The sequence below is a fragment of the Rattus norvegicus genome, chromosome 6, assembly GCF_036323735.1.
Source record: "Rattus norvegicus strain BN/NHsdMcwi chromosome 6, GRCr8, whole genome shotgun sequence".
Lineage (NCBI taxonomy): Eukaryota > Metazoa > Chordata > Mammalia > Rodentia > Muridae > Rattus > Rattus norvegicus.
In genome coordinates, this window is record NC_086024.1 from 55488141 (window position 1) to 55506885 (window position 18745).

General features: G+C 48.0%; 1 protein-coding gene across 17 annotated transcripts in view; it reads left to right on the plus strand.

Moving 5' to 3' along the window:
* Atxn7l1 (ataxin 7-like 1) overlaps positions 1-18745 on the plus strand; it is a 222443-nt gene that overhangs the window by 832 nt on the left and 202866 nt on the right. Inside the window, exon 1 of one of the 17 annotated variants that reach the window (XM_039113166.2) lies at positions 9-14858. The exons of the other annotated variants lie outside the window; for them this stretch is intronic. The gene's annotated coding sequence lies outside the window, so the exon portion shown is untranslated. Of the gene's footprint in view, positions 1-8; positions 14859-18745 lie in introns of those variants that run through there. 17 annotated transcript variants of the gene reach the window in all.

Here is an 18745-nt window from a genome sequence, read left to right on the forward strand (position 1 = left end):
GAGCTCTTGGTATGTTAGTGTTAGCTTGTGTGGCACAGTCTTCACAGGCTTTGGAATAGAATGTGAATTGTTCTGCTGGGTACAGAGTGACTAAGGCTTGTCAAAAATCGAGCACGCCCAGGTGACTACTGCTTCACTGTTAACTTCCTTCCAAGTATAAATACAACTGGGGGGGTCTTTCAGTCTGGGGGAGGCTGTGGAAGGCAGAAGTTTACTGCACTCCGCTGGAGTCCACATCTAAACCTCCTGATGGTGTCTGCCATTCTTGGAGCACCATGGGCCAATGGTGGTGGTGGGGTTTGGAACCCCCGAGTGAGGCATGGGGCTCCCCTTCACAAGCATTCCAGCCTCCCTCATATGTAAATTCACAAGTTTTAATGAACCCCACATGGCCGGTCATTCCAGCAGCTACTTCTCCACTCTCACTGAAAAAAAACCATTGCACATGGCAAGCCTTGGCTGCAAGTAACATTTTGTTTCTGGTCACAGACTGTAGACAGTGGCCTGGGTTAGGGGTATCAACATGTGCAGATCTTTAGCCTGTGCTCCAAAGCCCCCATCTGTGTTTCCCAGCATGAAAATATGATACCTGAAAGGGGACACATTGAATGGACGATGATCCCAGATCTGGGCATGAGTGAAGCCTTAATGCCAGGCCTGGGCATCACCGTACAGCTTTGGTTGTTGTAAGTCAGTGATCCTTGGTTGCAAGGCCACCATTTGTCACTCTGGCCTCTGACTTCCAATGGAGCCACTCTGGAGGCCACTTTTTGCTTAAAGAAAGGATGGGTTCATTTGAATCATGATGCACTATCTGGAGTCTTGTATGCAGAACTGGCCCAACGAAATTGGTGTTGGGAGGGAGGCACAGAGGGGCAGAAGGAAGTGATGGGACGTGTCAGGAAAGTTCAGACGTAACTTGGCTGGTGGAGCATTTGCTCATCCACGATGAAGGGAGAGAAGCCATTTGGCTCTGCAGCCTAGTCCCCTGGTGAAGAGGGGGTGTTGCGTGCAGAGGTGGATGAAACCTGCTTGGAAAGTTGGAACTTGTGGACTGACACCTAAGATTGCTGGTTTTCAGTGCCACGTCATTTCCTGACTGTCCAGTAAGATGATCGTTGGTGCTTCAAGAAAGAACCTGGGCATTAAAATGCTTTCATTTTAACTCGAGAGCCGTTCTCAGACACTGTGTTTCTGCTAATTAAGTACTTTGGGAACAAAACATTATTCTAAAGATGTTTGCCTCTAAATATGTTAGCGTGATCTTGATGTGTGCATTTAGGATGCATGGGGGAGTGGTGTCAAGTGGGCTTCCTACAAGTGGCAGCTTGTTTGTGCTAAATGTCCATGTTCGCTGGCAATGGAAGGGGTCCCCAGTGGTTGTCTCTCTTCACAGGAAACTCTTGAGGTCTTGAGCCACTTAGAGAGTTAAGCTCTTAGACCACTAGCACTGTTTCCATGTTGAAGGTGCAAAATCCTACATGCTAAAGTTGACTAAAGGCCGTGGCATTCACAGGACTGGCACGCAGCAGGTCAGGGTGATGGGTTGGGACCGTAGCCCACAAAACTCAGATCTTCCTGCCACCCCATCTACATCAGGCCACTCTCGTTCTCAGATTCTCTTTGCTGCATGAGCAATGAATTCTTTTAAGGGAAAATGAAAAGCTCTCTTTCTCTCAGAAGTCACAGATGCTATATCTTGCTTAATATATCCTCTGTCCTGTAAAGGTACAACGCTTTGGTTCTAATTGAATGCATTTGCATGACGGACACTCTGCTGTTCAGTGCCCCATGCAGTTACACAGCCACACATGGACTTTATCTCTTTGTTGTGGGCCTGGTGGAGTGGCCTTGGGTGACAATGAGAAATGAGAAGTTCCTGAGGTCTTCCTAGTGTAGCATATGCCTGTCCCTTAGTGAGAATGTAAGGGTTGGTCTGAGGCTCTGTGTCAGAGTGTGGTCACACTGGGCCATCTTGTTGGAGGCCTTAGGGTGGGCAGATATTTGTGGAGGATCATTGCAGGATGCAACGCGGCCCTTGTGGGACTCTGCATCTGTGTTTATGAACATACATGCCTGGCCATGGTGCTGTTGGCTAGAAGCAGGTCTTGAGAAGAAATATGGCAATAAAAGAATAAAAGTTTAGGGTTGTAATTGAGAGATGGCAGGACATACTCTTGTGGCGCCATATATAACATAAAACCTACCATTGTAAGCTTTTCTGAGCACATAGCCCAGTGTGTATTAAGTATATTTACAGTGTCTTACAACCATCGCCAATCTTCATTTCCCGGTCTGTTTACCGTCTCAGCAGAAACTCATTTATACAATGTACCGTCACATGCACAATGACTTCTCATATCCCCTGCCATCTTCCTGGGATCTTCCATTCTCTTTCTGTCTCTGGGAAGGTTCCTATTTTGGATTCTTCATAGCAAATTCTCACGCTATTTGCTCTCGTGGTGTTAAGCTTGTTTCACTTAGCATGGTGTTTTCAGGGTTCCTCTATGTTGCATCATGCACAGTTTATGACTTTTCAAGGTAGACTCATGCTCTTCTTGGCACATACTACTCATCCGCTGGGGTATGTGGGTCGTTGCCACCTTTTGACTATAGTGAATAATGCTTTTCTGAGCATCAATGGCATGCAATCATTTTTAGACCAAACTCAGAGAGGGAAGTTAGGCCAGAAATATGAAATCGGAATCATTTTGCCTCCCGAGGTTTCTTGCCACTGCTGGGGCAGACACTGCAGGCAGTGCCAGAGTGTTTGAGTAACCCGGTAGCTGACATATTCCTTTTGCATCCCTTGGCCCACTCACCTTCCTTTGCTTTATCACCTTCGCCGAGGAGGGGCTGTTAGCTGGATGCCCCGAAGTCTCCATAAAGACTCTTCTTGTCAGCTTTCTTATCCCCTCTAAAATTATACTTACAGAGAATTCGGCAGAGGCATTTGAATTGCAAACTGTTGCTAGTTCCTTTCGGGCCTTATCTTGTAAGGGTTGCCTTAGAGCAGCTTTACTGAAAGACATACCTGGGAGAACTGGGAGCTAGCTTCTCACTTAGGCCCTGGAGCTCACTTCTCTGGGTTGGTTTTATAGATGTAAAGCAAGGGGTTTGGGGCTAACTGCCCTCCATAGTCACTCTGAGACCTTTGTACCCAGGCTTCCCTAGTGACTGCCCCAACCTTTAAAATACAGTCGTGCCAAACAACTTGCCTCTAAAGGAACTTAAACAAAGCAAAACAAAACAAAACAAACGAACAAAAAAACCACCTTAAATGACTTCAGAAATAATGAGGATAACAGGGTATATTTCCTCAGTTTTTTTTAAAAGTTTAACTCATTGCTGATATAAACAAAACAAAACAAACAGATAAACCAAACCAACCAAGCAAACCGACTGTGTAATCTGCTTACTAGAAACAGTTGTGAATAGTTTGGGGCCTTCAGGACCTGAGTCCAGACCACAGCAGAAAAGAGAGGCCGAGTCCCAGAGCCCACAGATGGGAGGGCTGAGTCCAGACCCGAGCAGACAAGAGGGAGAGGGGCTCAGTCCAGACCTCACAGATGCGAAAGATATAGTCCAGACCCCAGAAGAGATGTTCTCAGTCCAGACTCCAGAGAGGTAAAGACCTGAGTGGAATGCCGACCACAAATGTGTTCTCCCCATGAAGAACACTATGGCCTCAGTTGGGTCTGTCAAGACATAGCTTTGCTCAGAGGAGGTTCTAAGGAACCCTGCTGGCCCAATCTTCATGAGAACTATGCTAGCTGATGGAAAATTCCAAGGAAGGCCATGTTTCTATGCTAAGCCTGACTATGACACTATTCTACCCAGCCCGGGTGTGGCCTGAAGACTTCCCAAGCAAAGTCTCACTCAGTTGGGGAAGATGTTTTCATTGCTCGGGGTCTCAACCAAACTTCAAATGAAAGGAAACCAACCTGTACACAAAGAATGGGGTCCATGTGGCTCAGAAGTGCCCTTCACTATGAAACATGTTATCAGGGCCGCTAGGAAGCATGACAGAGGTAAGAGGAGAGAGCTCAGTGTATCGTAAGAGCTGACTGCATGCCTGCTCTTATTCCTTTTTATTATTGCGAATATTACCATCATTTATTACTGAAACTAGTTCCGTAAAACTAGGTATTAGTTTAATTACCATGAATTTTTGAGTCATCTGTGGTAAAAAGACATTTTGTACGAAGAACTTCAATTTTAGAGTAATGCGCGTTATAATTTTATAAAGCTTAATGATTAAAAACAATTTCTGTGGACATAGAGTATTTCATATACTACAGTTAAGAAGCGGGTTTTGTCAAAAGCAAGAGAAAAATACTTAGGCAGTTCGTGGCTTCTGAACATGAAGAGGTTTTTTTCTCTCTCTTTTTTTTCTTTTCCTTTCTGATGGCTTCAGAGGTCTAGAAAAAAATACATTTCAAATGATAAGTTGTTTCATTTTATCATGGAGAAGAATAAGTTCTTCAAGGACCTTTTCTGGGCTTTTCGGACTTGGGCAGTAGGCTGTGTTCTAGGGTTCCCAGCATTTCCTTTGGTGGAGGTAAATGTGAAATGAGTCTAGTCACAGAGAAGGCGGGAACAGAGAAAGCTTGCTGTGGAAGGCCCAAGTGACGTGAACGAGCTGGGAACGTGGGAGTGGGCTCTGCCTGGGCTCAGAAGTTAGGACTAAAAAGGACCAGCTTAGAGAGGAAAATGACTACTGGCCTGGGAAGATGGTGTATTCTTATGACCCAAGAGAGGGGAGCCATGGAGATTTATGGGAAACTATCCACAGCGTCTTTATCGTTACATAGACGACTCTGTTATCTATGCTAATAGGAGATGGGAAGACCTCAGTCTGCAGATCACACAGATAAACCTGATTTTCACTGTTAATTCTAACTTCCTTCTCTGTTGTACCTGCCCTCCCCTCCTTTGCTGGAAGCAGCAAGATGTGTTCATGTTGGCCTTTCATTGGCATCACCGTGGCCCTCAGCTTGAATGGGAGGGCAGGACACAGGAGAGCAGCTAAGGTGCTGAGGCTAATGCAGAAAAGAAGTGATGTGTTGGAAAAAAGGGTTTACTAGCTGACATGCAGAGGGTGGGTGAGCTGAGGAAGGGTGCTTGGAGACCGTCCACTCCACTTTGGGAAGTAGAAAATTTGCGAAATGAGTGTCTCTTTGTACTAACAAGGATTTCCATGTACCCAAATCCTGGGTAGAAAGCCAGAAATATGGCTTGTCTGCCTGCCTGCCGGCCTGCCTTCCTTCCTTCCTTCCTTCCTTCCTTCCTTCCTTCCTTCCTTCCTTCCTTCCTTCCTTCCAGAACAGGAAGTTAGACAGAATCCGCAAGTTTGGAAACCGTATACAATTCCTTAAAGGCTTGAGTTGGACCGGGCCTTCATCTCTGAAAGAGTAATGAATTTTTGCTGTGGTTGTTTATTCTTTAGCTCTGAAGGTGTAGACCTTAAATTCATCTAAAAGCTTCTTCAAAATAATCTCTGAATTACACAATTCAAGAGTCTTATATATATTTCAATTTCACTGGAACATCTCTCGCACACCCATTTGCTTTGGTATCTTTCCAAAGATATCCTAGGTGCCTTGAAGTAGATAGATATGTCCTTTCATATCCCCCCAGACTAGGAGACCGTGCTCCCAGCCGTGGTCTGGCATCTTGCTGTTTCTGTCTGTGTTGGAGGACCGAGTGTCTGTTAGTATGCAGGTGTTACAGATAGTGTAAAGCTTTGGTATCTCGAGGTACCTGTGTATGGGAGGGTGCTGGGCCTTTTCAGCTTCTGTCACACACTAGAATTCGCTCCTTGTTGTGCCTGCTCCAGGCTGACACTGGGACTCCCTACCTGACCACAACTACAGACATCACAAAAAGCCACAGTGATTGTGACAGGTGTCCTGACAGAGAAACATGAGAGGCAGGTCAGATTTTGGTTAGGCCCTCTCAGAAGAGATTTTATTCTGGCTAAAATCCAAAGGATAAATGGAAGTTCTCACAGTGCGTAGCTGGGCAAGGTGGAGTTGGAGGAAATGGTCTGTGTGAAGGCCCAAAGTGCACGTGATTATGAAACGTTCTAGAAGTTAAATGGTTTTATTGCTGGGGCGAAGCCAGCAGAACAGAGAGGAACGCCCGTTTCCCCACCAGCAACAGTGCTGACATTTTAACTCAGGTATCTCTTTGCGACAGGGACCATCTTGTGCCCTTTGACGGTTGGCTTCCAAAGTAGTGGCCCTCCACACTTCCAAATGTAGACACCAGAATGTCTCCACATGTCCCCCAGGGAGGCAGAGCCACCTGGTAGAAAGTCTCTGAAATAAAATAAGAACACGGGAAACTAGTGAGAGATGAATTCAGGGATATTTTGCTATTCCCAGTCTTGGGCCTACAGCCCATATATGAGTCAACCTTACCCACTGCCCAACAGGTCAAATAGACGGTGGCTCTTGGCAGTGCTGTGGCTAAGTTGAAGAGTCAGAGAGGGCTTGGTGGCTCCATCTCTAGTCAGCAGTGAGAACAGTGGGGTGCAGGTCCTGTTCTGACTGGCCCAGTCCTGCCTCGCCATGGCGAGAGGAGGATTCTGATAATGATGGCATTTATTATTCAGCGGCCCCTGATGTCAGAGAAACCCTGGCAGAGCATTCAGATTTCAGTTTATATTGAAAGTCGGGCTGGAAGTACAACTGGCGCTCTCTGCAGTTTGATTACCCAGGGGATGTGCCTGAAATGGGGCTGAGCTCGAAGAGCACGGAGCAGCTGGCTCCCAGATCTCCACGCTGAGGAGTGGGAGGTGTGGAGAGCAAGGCCAGACCCGGCTTTTGAAAGCTCCTGACCTGTGTGTCCTACGCTTCACAGCGTCATCTAGGGTTGTGTGGTCACGTGGACCCCTTTCCGTTACCGGCTGGCAGAAGCCTGGTGTCTCTGCTGCACCGCCAATGGCAGAAAGTTGTGTTAGTTTCTCCATGCTTCTCTGTAGAGTATGTTCCTTCCCTCTGGGTTGGCCTTCCTTTGCGGCTTCACCCCTCACATCCCTCTGAGTGGACATCCATTGGCAGCAACCAACCATGAGAACTGGTCCTAATCCTATCCTTTTTATCTGACACCCCCAACCCCACTCCAAGCAGTCCAGTGTTCACATCTAGGGAAAGCTGTCATTCAGGAAGTCAAACGCAGCTGTCATGGAAGCTACGTGGAAATGGGTAGTGTTAGCTGACGGCTTGGACCCTTGCGGAATGTCATAGAAGTCGAATGGCAAGGGCCGACTTATGTGTGTCTCTTCTAGAACTCAGTCCAGTGTCCTGCAATGTTAGGCTCTCTGCTGTGATCTATGACAGGGCTCATACTGGCTACCTCTGCCCAATGGACCTCACTTTGAACCCTAAGACACTGGGGCTGATAGTGAGGACTTGTGAAGGCCCTTCTGGCAAGTGGGCCTACGCGGAGGCCTAGGATACTACTTGGCTGATGGTTTAGCCTGGTGTACCCAGCTCTTGCAAAGAAAACTGGAACTCCCCTGTGGGTAGATCGTTTGTTCTCTTGTAGACAATTTGTCCTCGTGGGTTTTTTTTTGTTTGTTTGTTTATTTGTTTTTTTTCACAATTCCGTCTTCTAATTTTAAGGCATGTTGTGCTTAATGTCAGGAAGGGGATGAAATGCTTGCAGGGCAGAACGAACTGGTTCGGGGTCGCTATAACCTGGAAGGTACAAGTGAGCTGAAGTGGGACTCTTCGAACATGCAAGTGCTTGCCCTGATACTGTATTGACTTCTGCAGAGCAGACTTCTGAGTTTGTGGACATCCATGGCAAAGGACACCCTCATCAGGGAGCAGTGTGACCTGTCTTACTACCCCAATAGGTCAAGGAGTCCTGGACAGGGCAAACGGGTGACAGCGTTGTCATGGTAGATGGTTGGGACACATCCTCTCACCAAGCTGGTGTTCACTCCTTTAAGAAAAGGATATTGACCAAGATTGGAGGCGCAGCTTAGCAGCAGAGCATCTGAGAGCATGCAGAAGGCCCAGGTTTCACTTCCCAGTCCCTTCCCCCGGCCCCCCAAATGTGCTGGCCTCAAAAGGGCGGATGCGGCCAGCGTCTGCATCTGTGAGGTTCCCAGAGGAGTGATGTTTGTGTGGACAGACTAGAATGGTGCTACATGGTCGCCGAGGCTGGAAATGTGAAGTTTGGATTCAGTGGGTCCAAAGTTCCAGGTATAGGGGGAAGGGGGGAAGGTTCCGTGGAAGTACGAATGTATTTAAAGCCACCAAACTGTGCACTTAAAAATAGCTACGGCGGTTAACGCTATGCTGTGTATATTTCACTGCACACAGAGAGTTCATTGGCATGGGGGCCTTGGGAGTTTCATGCAGCAGTATTTAAATTTTGACTCAGCCATTTCCCAGCTGTGTGTTAATTTCAGATTTAATTTCCTCATTTTCAGAAAGGAATAATAGTTCCTCTCAGAGTTGCTGTAAAAATAAATGAGATACTATCTGGCATCCTATAGGTGCTCAGGAACGTGAGCTGTGGTTACGGCCATATTATTATTATTATTTTTTTTAACCACATATTCAGGTCCTCCTCTTTGTCTTATCAGAGCCGTCATTTCCGGGGAACAGATTGCATCAAGATTGATTCAGGAATGGGTCAGGACACTGAATGAGCACCAGACACTGGCCAGATTTCTGTGCTGTCATGGGGTCCTCCTGATCACCTTGTGAGGCAAATCCTGTTCTTAGCTGGATTTTAGAAGCTGGGGTCTGAGGCTCAGAGATGTTGAGTCGTTTACGTAACCAAATGGTTCAGCTGAGAAATAGGGGAATTAGGATTTGAACACTGAAGTTCGACTGATTCCAGAATCTGTGCTCTAATCAGAGCTCTCATGTCTCCCGTTCTTGGAACAGCGCAGGACTGAGGCAAGGCACACGGCATCTACACTTAAGACACACTAAGAGGTGCTCATGTGGGCTTCCGCAGGGATGGAGCGAGGACCTTCCTTAGTGTCGCACCTGCACACATGGTTTGCCTCATCTAAGCCCAGCCCCGTCGGGGGATTGTGTCCCTTCAGCAGGACAGGTGCAGAGAGACTGGGTGCAGAGAGACTGGCTGTCCGTCCTCCTTGTCTCTGTCAGACCCACGGCTTCCCATCAGCCATGGGCTTTCTCATCCCAAGGCCCCAGCTTTGGGCCTGTGTGGTCAGAGCACCGGCCCCAGGGAGGCACAGGAGCTGATGCAAACTGTTCCTTTTTAGAAGAAGGTGTTAGCAAAGATGGTTGCCAAGCAACTCCAGGGCCATCTATCTACAGTGATGATGCCCCCCTCCCCAACCCCTCTTTGAACATCTTCTAGGCTGCTGTTCAGTTTGCTCTTGGCATTGGGATTGCTAGTATTTTTGTGAAGGGTGTGCTCCTTTGGATGACGGAGTGCAGATAGCTTTTCAATACCTGCCACATTCAGGGTGTCCTTTAGATGGTGATATGCCTGCTAAGTGGGTGTGAAAGTCCTTTGCCTCCTGCAGCCACAGCGTGCCCTAGCTGTCGCTGGCTCGGAGGGGCAGTGATAAAGAAGGTTTTTGGACTGGAGTGGCTGAGAAAGACACAGAATGCACCACCCACGAGAGCACAGGGTGAGGTAGCCATGTTCAGCTCCTGTCAGTCCGGATTTTAGCTGCTGTTCACTAGCAGGGCCACTTGAACACTGTGTCTATGATGCTCTTATTGGCCCCGGAGATGCTGCTCCCTGCTCCCCATCCCCGCACCTCATTAGAGACAAAAGAATGGCTAGCATGTGTCATTCCTGTTGCCATTCCTGCAGTCCCCTCCCCTGTGTAGGATTTTAGGCACCCTGGCCTGCTGACTGGCGGTCTTTTTTTTTTTTTTCCCCTTAATTTCCTGGTAAACGTCAGGGCACCTTTCATAGTATCATGCCCATACTAGGAGGAAGGAAGTGAGTCACTGGAAAGTGCCACTGGTTACCTTGGAGTAAATAAAGCCCTATGTGGCTACCTATGAACAGGAGACCAGTTGACCTCCTCCCCATCCTCCATCCCATCCCCTGAAGCTTCTCATATCCTGTTCTGTTCTTCCTTACCACCCTCAGCAGAAGCACAGCAAGACCCAAACAGAACATGTGCGCAGATGAACGCTCTCACAGGCTGACACAAAAGGCTACATGGCAAAGACAGCCCCAGAATATTAAAAAATCAGGTCTGAACAGATGAAGGGTCTCCCTGGTCTCCACACGGAACTTCTATTGAGCAGATTGTTTAACCTGTTGCCTATGGTCCAAGTGTACCCCAGGCTAGCCATGACTACAGCTCAACACATTTGTAGGTGGCAGTGTCACTACACAGTGTCAAAAGGTTGAGTATTCCTGCCTTAGCTGGAAGAGGACCCAGGGGTTGTGAGAAGGCCATGTTTCATACCATGTGTCTTTTCTCCTCCTCTGCCCGCTTCTCCTGTGGCTTCTTGCTGTCTGTGGAACCTGCTGCTTGCTCAACCCTTACCATTCCCTCCATGGAGACCAGTGTGTCTGTTACTAACTCCAGCTTTGTGGCAGAGTGCCCATTCTCTGTCCTCAGAGAGCTGCATCTTCTAGCCCTGCTCAGGTGTTTCTGTGGACCCACACTCTCTTCACTTAAAAGTTAGAACAGATGTGTGCTCTCTCTGACCCATCATTTATGCTCCTGCCTGGAGCGTGCCTCTTATTCTGAGAGCGGCTCTGGTTTCCACTTTCCAGGTCTCCATCCTGAGGTAGCCTGCCCGCCATAACCCCGACTTTTATACTAGCTTAGTGTTCAATGTTTCTGTCTCCTCCTTCCCTGCAAACCTCAAAGTTAATCTCCCCCAAATTTACATTTACCAGGGGTACAATAAATGAACAGTTTTCATTACTTCCCAGGTACCATAGCCATCCAGGACCTGCACTCAGTCAGGCCCTACCTAGCCCAGAAGGTAGGCTGCTCCTCATAGGTGTCCCGGGCCAGCCATACTTCTTCCTCCTCTGACTCTGCTTCTCTAGTCCCTTCCCTTGTGCTCATACTCACCCTCTTGTTTGAGGGACCAGCCTGAGCCTGGAAATATCTTCCCAGCATCTCGAGCTGTATGACCTATAAGTTCCTCTGGACACTGTGCTGCAGGCTGGATCCACTATGCACTTGGGCCCTCTACTCTTTAATTCCTTCCACCTTTACATGGGTGCCAGAAATCAAACTTAGCTCCTCAGGCTGACATGGCAAGTGTCTCCCCCGTAGAATCATCTTGTAGTGCCAGGAAGTTCCTCTTTCAGCGCTCAGAGGTGACCTGCATCTTCTGATTCAATGTCAACATTACGGATGCTCACACAGAAAACAGTGGTATGCCATCAGTCACGTGTGTACACACCAGTGTACACGGTACACTGTACACAGCACAGTGGTTTGCATTGTGCCTTGTTAATTGTAAAGGTATATGTAAAATTTACACATACACAGACACACACACACACACACACACACACACAGGCCTAATGACACTTTACCTCCGTTCGTTACTTTGCCACATCATGACCGTGCTTTCTTGAGCTAACACATCTGAGTTTTCAGAGCTTCATCTTACAAAAAACCATGCTATACATTGCAGCGATGGGTTTCCTTCTTCAGTGAGCACCACATTGCGTGGGGCTGCTCTGGCACTCGGTGAGATCCCCATTCCATAGCAGGGGATTTCTCGGAACCCCCTCAGCATCCATCAGTGGTGGCTGCCCGGATTTGATGTTTCCTCACACGGGGAGTAGGATGACCACTACAGACTCCATGTTTCTGACCTACTTTTTCTGGCCAGCATTCTAAAAGGAACCACTCTTTTAGATTCCTCTTAGAAGCCGGCTGGGTGGTGGCTTTCCCTTTAATTACCAACTTTCAGACACTGGGTGTGAACACCACGATTCTTAAGCTGCTGGGGAGGGCGAGACTGAGGATTGGTGTGCTGGCATTTCAAGGTGTGTGTGTGTGTGTGTGTGTGTGTGTGTGTGTGTGTGTGTTGTGAGATACAATCATTGTAGAAGCTTGGAGACAGGGGATGCTCCAAGAAGAACAGTGCTAGGGGTTAGTCGAGCCCGGATTTTAAAACAGTGAGAAGCATTATCCCACACACTCAAGGGACCCTCTATTTTAATTTGGGGAAGGAAGAAAATTGCACTTAAAATAATCTGGTTCTCACCTTCCGGTTGGAGAATTTGTGCTGGGTTAGGTGAACCATGGGTCAAATTGCAGACTCAGGTTAATGGAGCTCCTGTGTGTGAAGGGTGCTTCCTGTATCACTGGCTGAGCAGGAAACCGCTGAGCACCCAGGAAGTGGGTGACACAGGGCTGGGCCCTTTGTGGGGTATTGAGGAGGAAACAGCCTCGGCAGCTGCCCTCTAGGAACTCACCATGCAGCTCACTGGGGTCCCTGACACTTCTTGGAGGATGGAGTGGGGCTCAGGTTCCCCAGTGATAAGACTTTAGTCTATGGTCATCAAGACCTCTGACTTAAGGGCAGGGGCTGCTCGGGTGTGGCTCTACGTGGAGCACAGTAAAGGCTGTATTGTAGAAGCCAAGTTCTAGTTGGAAGGAAGGAAGGAGGAAGGGAGAAAGGAAGGGAGGAAGGAAGACACTTTAGATAGAGACAGCAGAAATGGCTGGAATGTGGAGAATCAGTGTTCCAGGGAAGAGTTGCAAAGGCCTTTGGGGAGATGTGAGCTCCCCAGGAAGCTGCTGTTGGGGGAAAAAAAAGAAAGTCATGGTGAAATTCATCAGGACCAGACAGACCACAGCTTTATCCATGGGATGGACCTCTGCAGACTTGGATGGGTATTGCAAAGAAGCAACGTCCCTTGGTTCAGTGATAATTGTATACATCTTGCTTTCTCTATTCGGGGCAGATCTCGATCTCCTTCTTCCTCTCTCCGTCCCTCTCCCTGTCCCTGTCCCTCCTCCTCCTCTCCCTCTCCCTCTCTCTGTCCCTCCTTCTCCTTCTCTCCCTTTCCTTGTTTCTGTCCCTCCTTCTCCTTCTCTCTCTCTCCCTGTCCCTGTCCCTCTCCCACCTTCCCCTCTCCCTCTTCTTGTCTCTGTCCCTCCTTCTCTTTCTCCTTCTCTCCCTGTCCCTGTCCCTCCTCCTTCTCTCCCTGTCCCTGTCCCTCTCCTCCTCTCTCCCTCTTCCTCCCCCTCCTCTTACACACACACACACACACACACACACACACACACACAACCACGCATTTTAAGGTTCTTACAATTAATCCACTGCTGTCAGTGTAATTGTAACGAATGTTTAGCAGCCTACTCAAAAAAGTTGCTAATTACAAACTTATAAAATGATGCTGGGCATACAATTTATCAATACTACAATATCTTAAACTGTTAGAAGTTTTATCCCATTCAGCGATTTGTTTCTGAATTCTCATCCCTGCGTGTCCAGCTCTGGGTGGAATCCGAGTGGAGGTTAGTTACTGCCCTGTTAACAAGTCCACAGTACGAATACAGTGTGAACAACAACTTGGGCAGTAGTCAGCAACATGGCCCACTGGCACTGTCGTCCTGGAGCCTGGTGTACGCATGGAATTTATTGTAGATCCTTGAATATAGGTAGTTGTTAGGCTGCTTGCTCCGCGTGCAGAGCCCCGGGTTGAGGTGCCAGCAGAGAATAAAATCGAAACAAAGACAACCCCCCAAAGCAATCAAACACCCCAAACAAGCCAAAACAGGCATGGTGGCACTTACCTGAAATTCTAGCACTTGTGTGGCAGAGCAGAGGCAGAGGCAGAGGCAGAAGGATGGTATGTTTAAGGCCAGCCTGGGCTGCTATATGAGGGAGGCCATGCCAGGAGGAGGGGAGGAGGTGCTGGAGTGCAGTCTGGCTCGGTCATTTAGGTGCCATCCAGGCTTGCTTTCTCTACCACTATGGCTCAGTGAGGTAGAGAAGACAAGAATCTTATGGCCCCAGAGCCGAAAACAGTTGAATAACACTCCCCGTTTCTAGAAAGTTCCTAACCCCTGCTCAGCACATCTGTAGCAGTACAGTATGCCCAGATAATTAAGTTATACATTGTGATTTTTTTTAATATATCGAATTGTAAGCTTATAGCATATAACCTTCAATTACTTAATGTACCGCTGCAGTGCGCAGAGGTTTTGGGGCCAAAGCAAACGAAGCTGTCATGATTAGGCAGCTGACAGTACCAGATTGGAGGGGCAGCCACAATCAAAAAGATTTTCATTACTTCAAATTGTGGTCTCATTGTCCATAGAAATCAGAAGAAAGCAATTTTGAGGCTAGTTTACATATGATTCCTTTTCCCTCTTAGGGTCTGGGGTTTGTTTTGTTTTGTTTTGTTTTCAAAGGAGTTTTCCCCAGAACTAATTTAAAAGCTCAATACAGCATGCTTTTCTTACCAAATTTTGTGAGCATCTGTCTCAAGCCCATTTAGCCTCTGACAGACGCCCAGCCTCTCTCAGAATTCCCACAGATGTTCTGCGTCCAGAGAAAGGCCCATTTCCTGGTGCTGGCCCAGAGCTGGAGGAGAGGTGGGCCCACCAGTTGCGTTTTGCTGGGGTTTTCCTTGCCGCCATTTCCTGCCGGTTGCCTCTGAATGGATTACAGATGGTCAGAAAAAGACTTCTTGGCACAGGGAGAGGGGACCAGTCTCCAGTGCTTTGTGGGAGAGGATTTATAACAGGATGGCAGTTTATGCCTACTGAGAATGGGCCTGGCTGCCGCAGGCCTGTGGGAGAATCTGTCTGCCTGTGGGCAGAGGGCCGCGGGAGGAAGGCCATGTTGACAGGTCAGTGGCACTCTTCCTCAGTGCATCCCAGGCTTCTTCCAGTTTAGAAGGTAGGTCTGGGGAATGGTGTCCGGAAGGAAGGTTTTGGTGTAGAAAGTCAGCTGTTTTTTTGTTTGTTTTTCCCACAGAATGGTTCAGATACTGTTGCAATTTCTCCTTGTCTTACTTTCTCTTTCCTTTGCCACAGTGTAATAGAATGCACTTATCTCTTAAACTACAAACATACAAAGCAAAACAGCATCATTTGTAGAACTACTGCATGGTCCGAAATAGAAACTCTGTGTCCATTAACTAACAACGCTCTCTGCCTCCTTCCTACTAGCACTGAATTTTTGTGTTTGTGAGTTGGCCTGTTCTAGACCCCTCGCGGAAAGGGAATCAATCATTTGGCATTTATCCTTGTGACTGGCTTGTTTCACCTAGCAGAGTGCTTCCAAGGTTCATTCATGTTGAGGAGAATGTTGGGACTTCCTTTTTTCTTTAAATAATTTATTTTTACTTTATGTTCATGTGTATTGGTGTTTGAGGGTGTCAGATTCCCTGGAACTGGAGTTGGAGACAGTGTGAACCGCCATGTGGTTGCTGGGAATTGAACTCAGTTCCTCTGGAAGAGCAGCCAATGCTCTTAACCACTGAGCCCTCTCTCCAGCCCACTTCTCTTCTATCTTAAGGTACTGTTGTGCATGCACACTGCACATTTGCCTTTTGGAAATTTGAGCTTGTTTCCACGTCTTTTGGGCCTTGTGCATGATGCTGCCTCATGCCCATGTTGGAGGCATGAGGAAAGCTGGTTGGTGAGGGATCGCTTTAGGCTTTCTCAGGCAGCACAGTGTTCAGGAGCTTCCTTCCTCCGTCTGAAGCTAACAGAGGTGGAGTGCAGGCCCGTGGGATAGCTGCATGCAGGTAGGTCTGCTCCGGGTTGAGATAAAGCTGACATTCCACAGACCAGAGGAGCTACCACAAAGGGGATTTATTGTCCCTTAGAGTGCAGAGAGTGCTGGGATCTGAAAAGGCCAATGGTGTTTTTGCTTTCTGAGGGGCAAGTTTGAACTGAGAGAAGATTCTAGAATGGGCCAGTGAGATAGCTCAGCTGGTAAAGGAGTTTGGTGTGCCGACCTGGTGACCTGCGTTTGACTCTCAGAATCCATTATAGAGGGAAGGAATCAACCCCTGAAGGTTGTCTTCTGATCTTTACATGTGCATTGTGGGACACACACATACACACATGCACACTCACACTCTCTCATACACACACCATACATCCCACACATAATAATAACAATTTTTTAAAATTCTAAAAGATTCCCAAATTGAGTCTCCCTCTGCCAGAAGGCATAAGGCAAGATGGCTATGCATCATTTGAGGGAGGCCAGGTGACCTCTATCTTTGGGTCATAGAGAAAGGCTCCTGCTATAGGAGAGGCCGACTTTTTGGGAAAGGTGTGGACAGCATGACTCTGCAGGATTAGACCAGAAAAATGGTAGGACTTCCCAGAAAGATGGTAGGCTCGCTGATGGCACAGAAAGAACTGGGGAAATGCCTCATGAAGTGTGTGGTAAAGGGACTGGCAAATGCCCTCTCTGACCAAAGATGGCGACAGAAGGAGCCCGAGAAAGAAGTTCACAGAGCTTTATTAATAGAAGTTTTAGCACTTTCACTGTGTCGAGTTCTGCACTGGACCATGATAGGGTGTAAATGTGGAGGGGACAGAACAGCCATTCATTCTTGACTAAAGCTGAAGAAGTTTCGTGTTTCGTGGTAATTTGTAGAGGTGAGAAGGTGCATGCAGTGTGTGAACACTTTTCCAGTGATGCAGACAGGTCCTTTGCTGGTGCTTCTCTATGGCAACTTACACTTAAAAATGTGTGTGTGTGTGTGTGTGTGTGTGTGTGTGTGTGTGTGTGTGTGTGTGTGTGTACAGCTACAATGCACATGGAACCCAGGGATTGAACTGAAGTTGTCAAGTTTGGCAGCAAGCAAACTTACTAACCCCCATCAGGTAGTTTTTATTTTTATAGTTTTGATTTTCAGACAGACAGATGAACCAACAAAGACTCAGAGACAGACAGATGATTCAGCATGACATGGGGAGCCCCCTTTAAATTTAATCCATGGTGGGAAGGCCAGCAGCTTAGAAGTAAAGAGGCAGAGTACAGGCTGTGGGTCAGATCTTTGTTAACCGGGTGGCCGACTCCCCCTGCTGCCTGCGCCCTGGGTGACTTTAGGCAAGCTTCTTAGCCTGTGTGCAGTGTGCTGCATTGGCTGACACACCGTTGAGGGTCCAGAAATGGTAGCAGCTACTGTCCAGCCGAGGGGCAGGCTTGAGAAGTCCAGGAGGTTGCGAACATCACTGCTGGGCTGTACTTACATTGAGGGATAAGCCAAAAGTGGGCCAGAAGTTGAGAAATAGGAAGAGGTTGAGGGAAATTGAGCTTGACGGTGGCTAAGTTAGAGATGGCAACGAGGCTTAAGGACTGAAATGGAGGCTGTAGTGGAGGGGAGTGGGCTGTAGTGGTGGGGAGTGACCCTTGCAGCCTTCGCTCATTTTGGCATTGATTTTCATACTTTCTTGACTGGTCTTTACCTTGGCCCTAGTTCACCTATATAACATCTCTCATGAGGACATCCACGAGCCTGGGGAGCCAGGAGAAGAGGGGTGCCTGGGAGGGACACCTGCAGGAGATGCATTTCAAAGACTCAAGCACTTAGGTTTGGAGGTCTCTTGCCTGTGCGTAGAGGACACCGGCATTTGACAGCAGTGGCCAGTGCATACTGTGTGCTCATTCTTTAGATGGCTCAGGGTTGGTGCAGGGGAGAGCCCCACAGCCTCTCAGAGCCTTATTCTTCCCATCTGTAAAGTGGAGTCACCATAGTCATCTCACAGTATTGTTGGGAAGGGGAGGTAGATGTACTGGTGTGCAGTGATTAACTCCATACAGGCTTGTGGTGCATGCTGGGTAAGCTGTTCCTTCTATTGCTGATGAGTCTCCCGCTACGAGGGAAGACTGGAAGACGCTGTTCAGAACAAGGCTTCCTCATCATGCTGCACGTGGGCACAAAGTGCCTACGAATGGGGCAGGTTCTCAGGAAACAATCTAGGAATGGCTTGAACCGGAAGCCTGGAGTGTGCAAGCCTGCCCTGGCTTTCTCAGCATTGGTTCTGAGTCTAGGGAAAGCATTCTTTCTTTATCTTTACACTTCTTTACTCTTGAAGCCCTAATCATTGTAACACGAGAAAAAAAATCCTTCCAATTAGTTCATGCTAGGACTCAGCCTCGTTTTTGTGGTGCTACAATGTGTATGAGATGGGAGAGCATTGGGCTTAGAAATGATTTAATACAGTAAGGTCAGAAACTGGAGTGGACAGTGAAGTTGGCATTAATTTTTAAAGTAAAGCACACAGTTTTAAAAAATACTGAAAGCCCTTGGTACAGTACAGGATGGGAAGGTTCGTGAACTTGGGTCTCCATGGTGGTGGACCTACCTCTCCCTCTGTTTGAAGAGTGAAGAGGGAGGGGGGGGAGTGGCCCTTGACCTCCCTGTGAATCCCGATGGGAAACAGGAGAGAAGGAAGTAGCCCAGACTTCCTGTTGTCACCCAGGGCCAGCATATCCTTAGGGAATCCTGATGACCTGAAAGCCACTGGTGAATCCTTGGGGAACTGTGTTCATTTTGCCTAGGAGGCAGGAGGCAGCTAGAAACCACCCAGCCATGGCTACACCTTGCAAAGGGCAGGAAACCAGAGGCTCAGCCCAGTGATCGGCTGCTTCATCTGATTGGGTCTTTCAGCAGACCATCTCCCAGCCTGGTGTTTGAGTGGAGATCTGAGGGGACAGGTAGCTGGTCCTCCTTCCCTTAGAAGATGGTTAGCTCATCTCTGATCTGTCAGGAGGGATCTGATGGAGCTCCCTGCTCTCTGCCCGTGCACCCTCTCTGT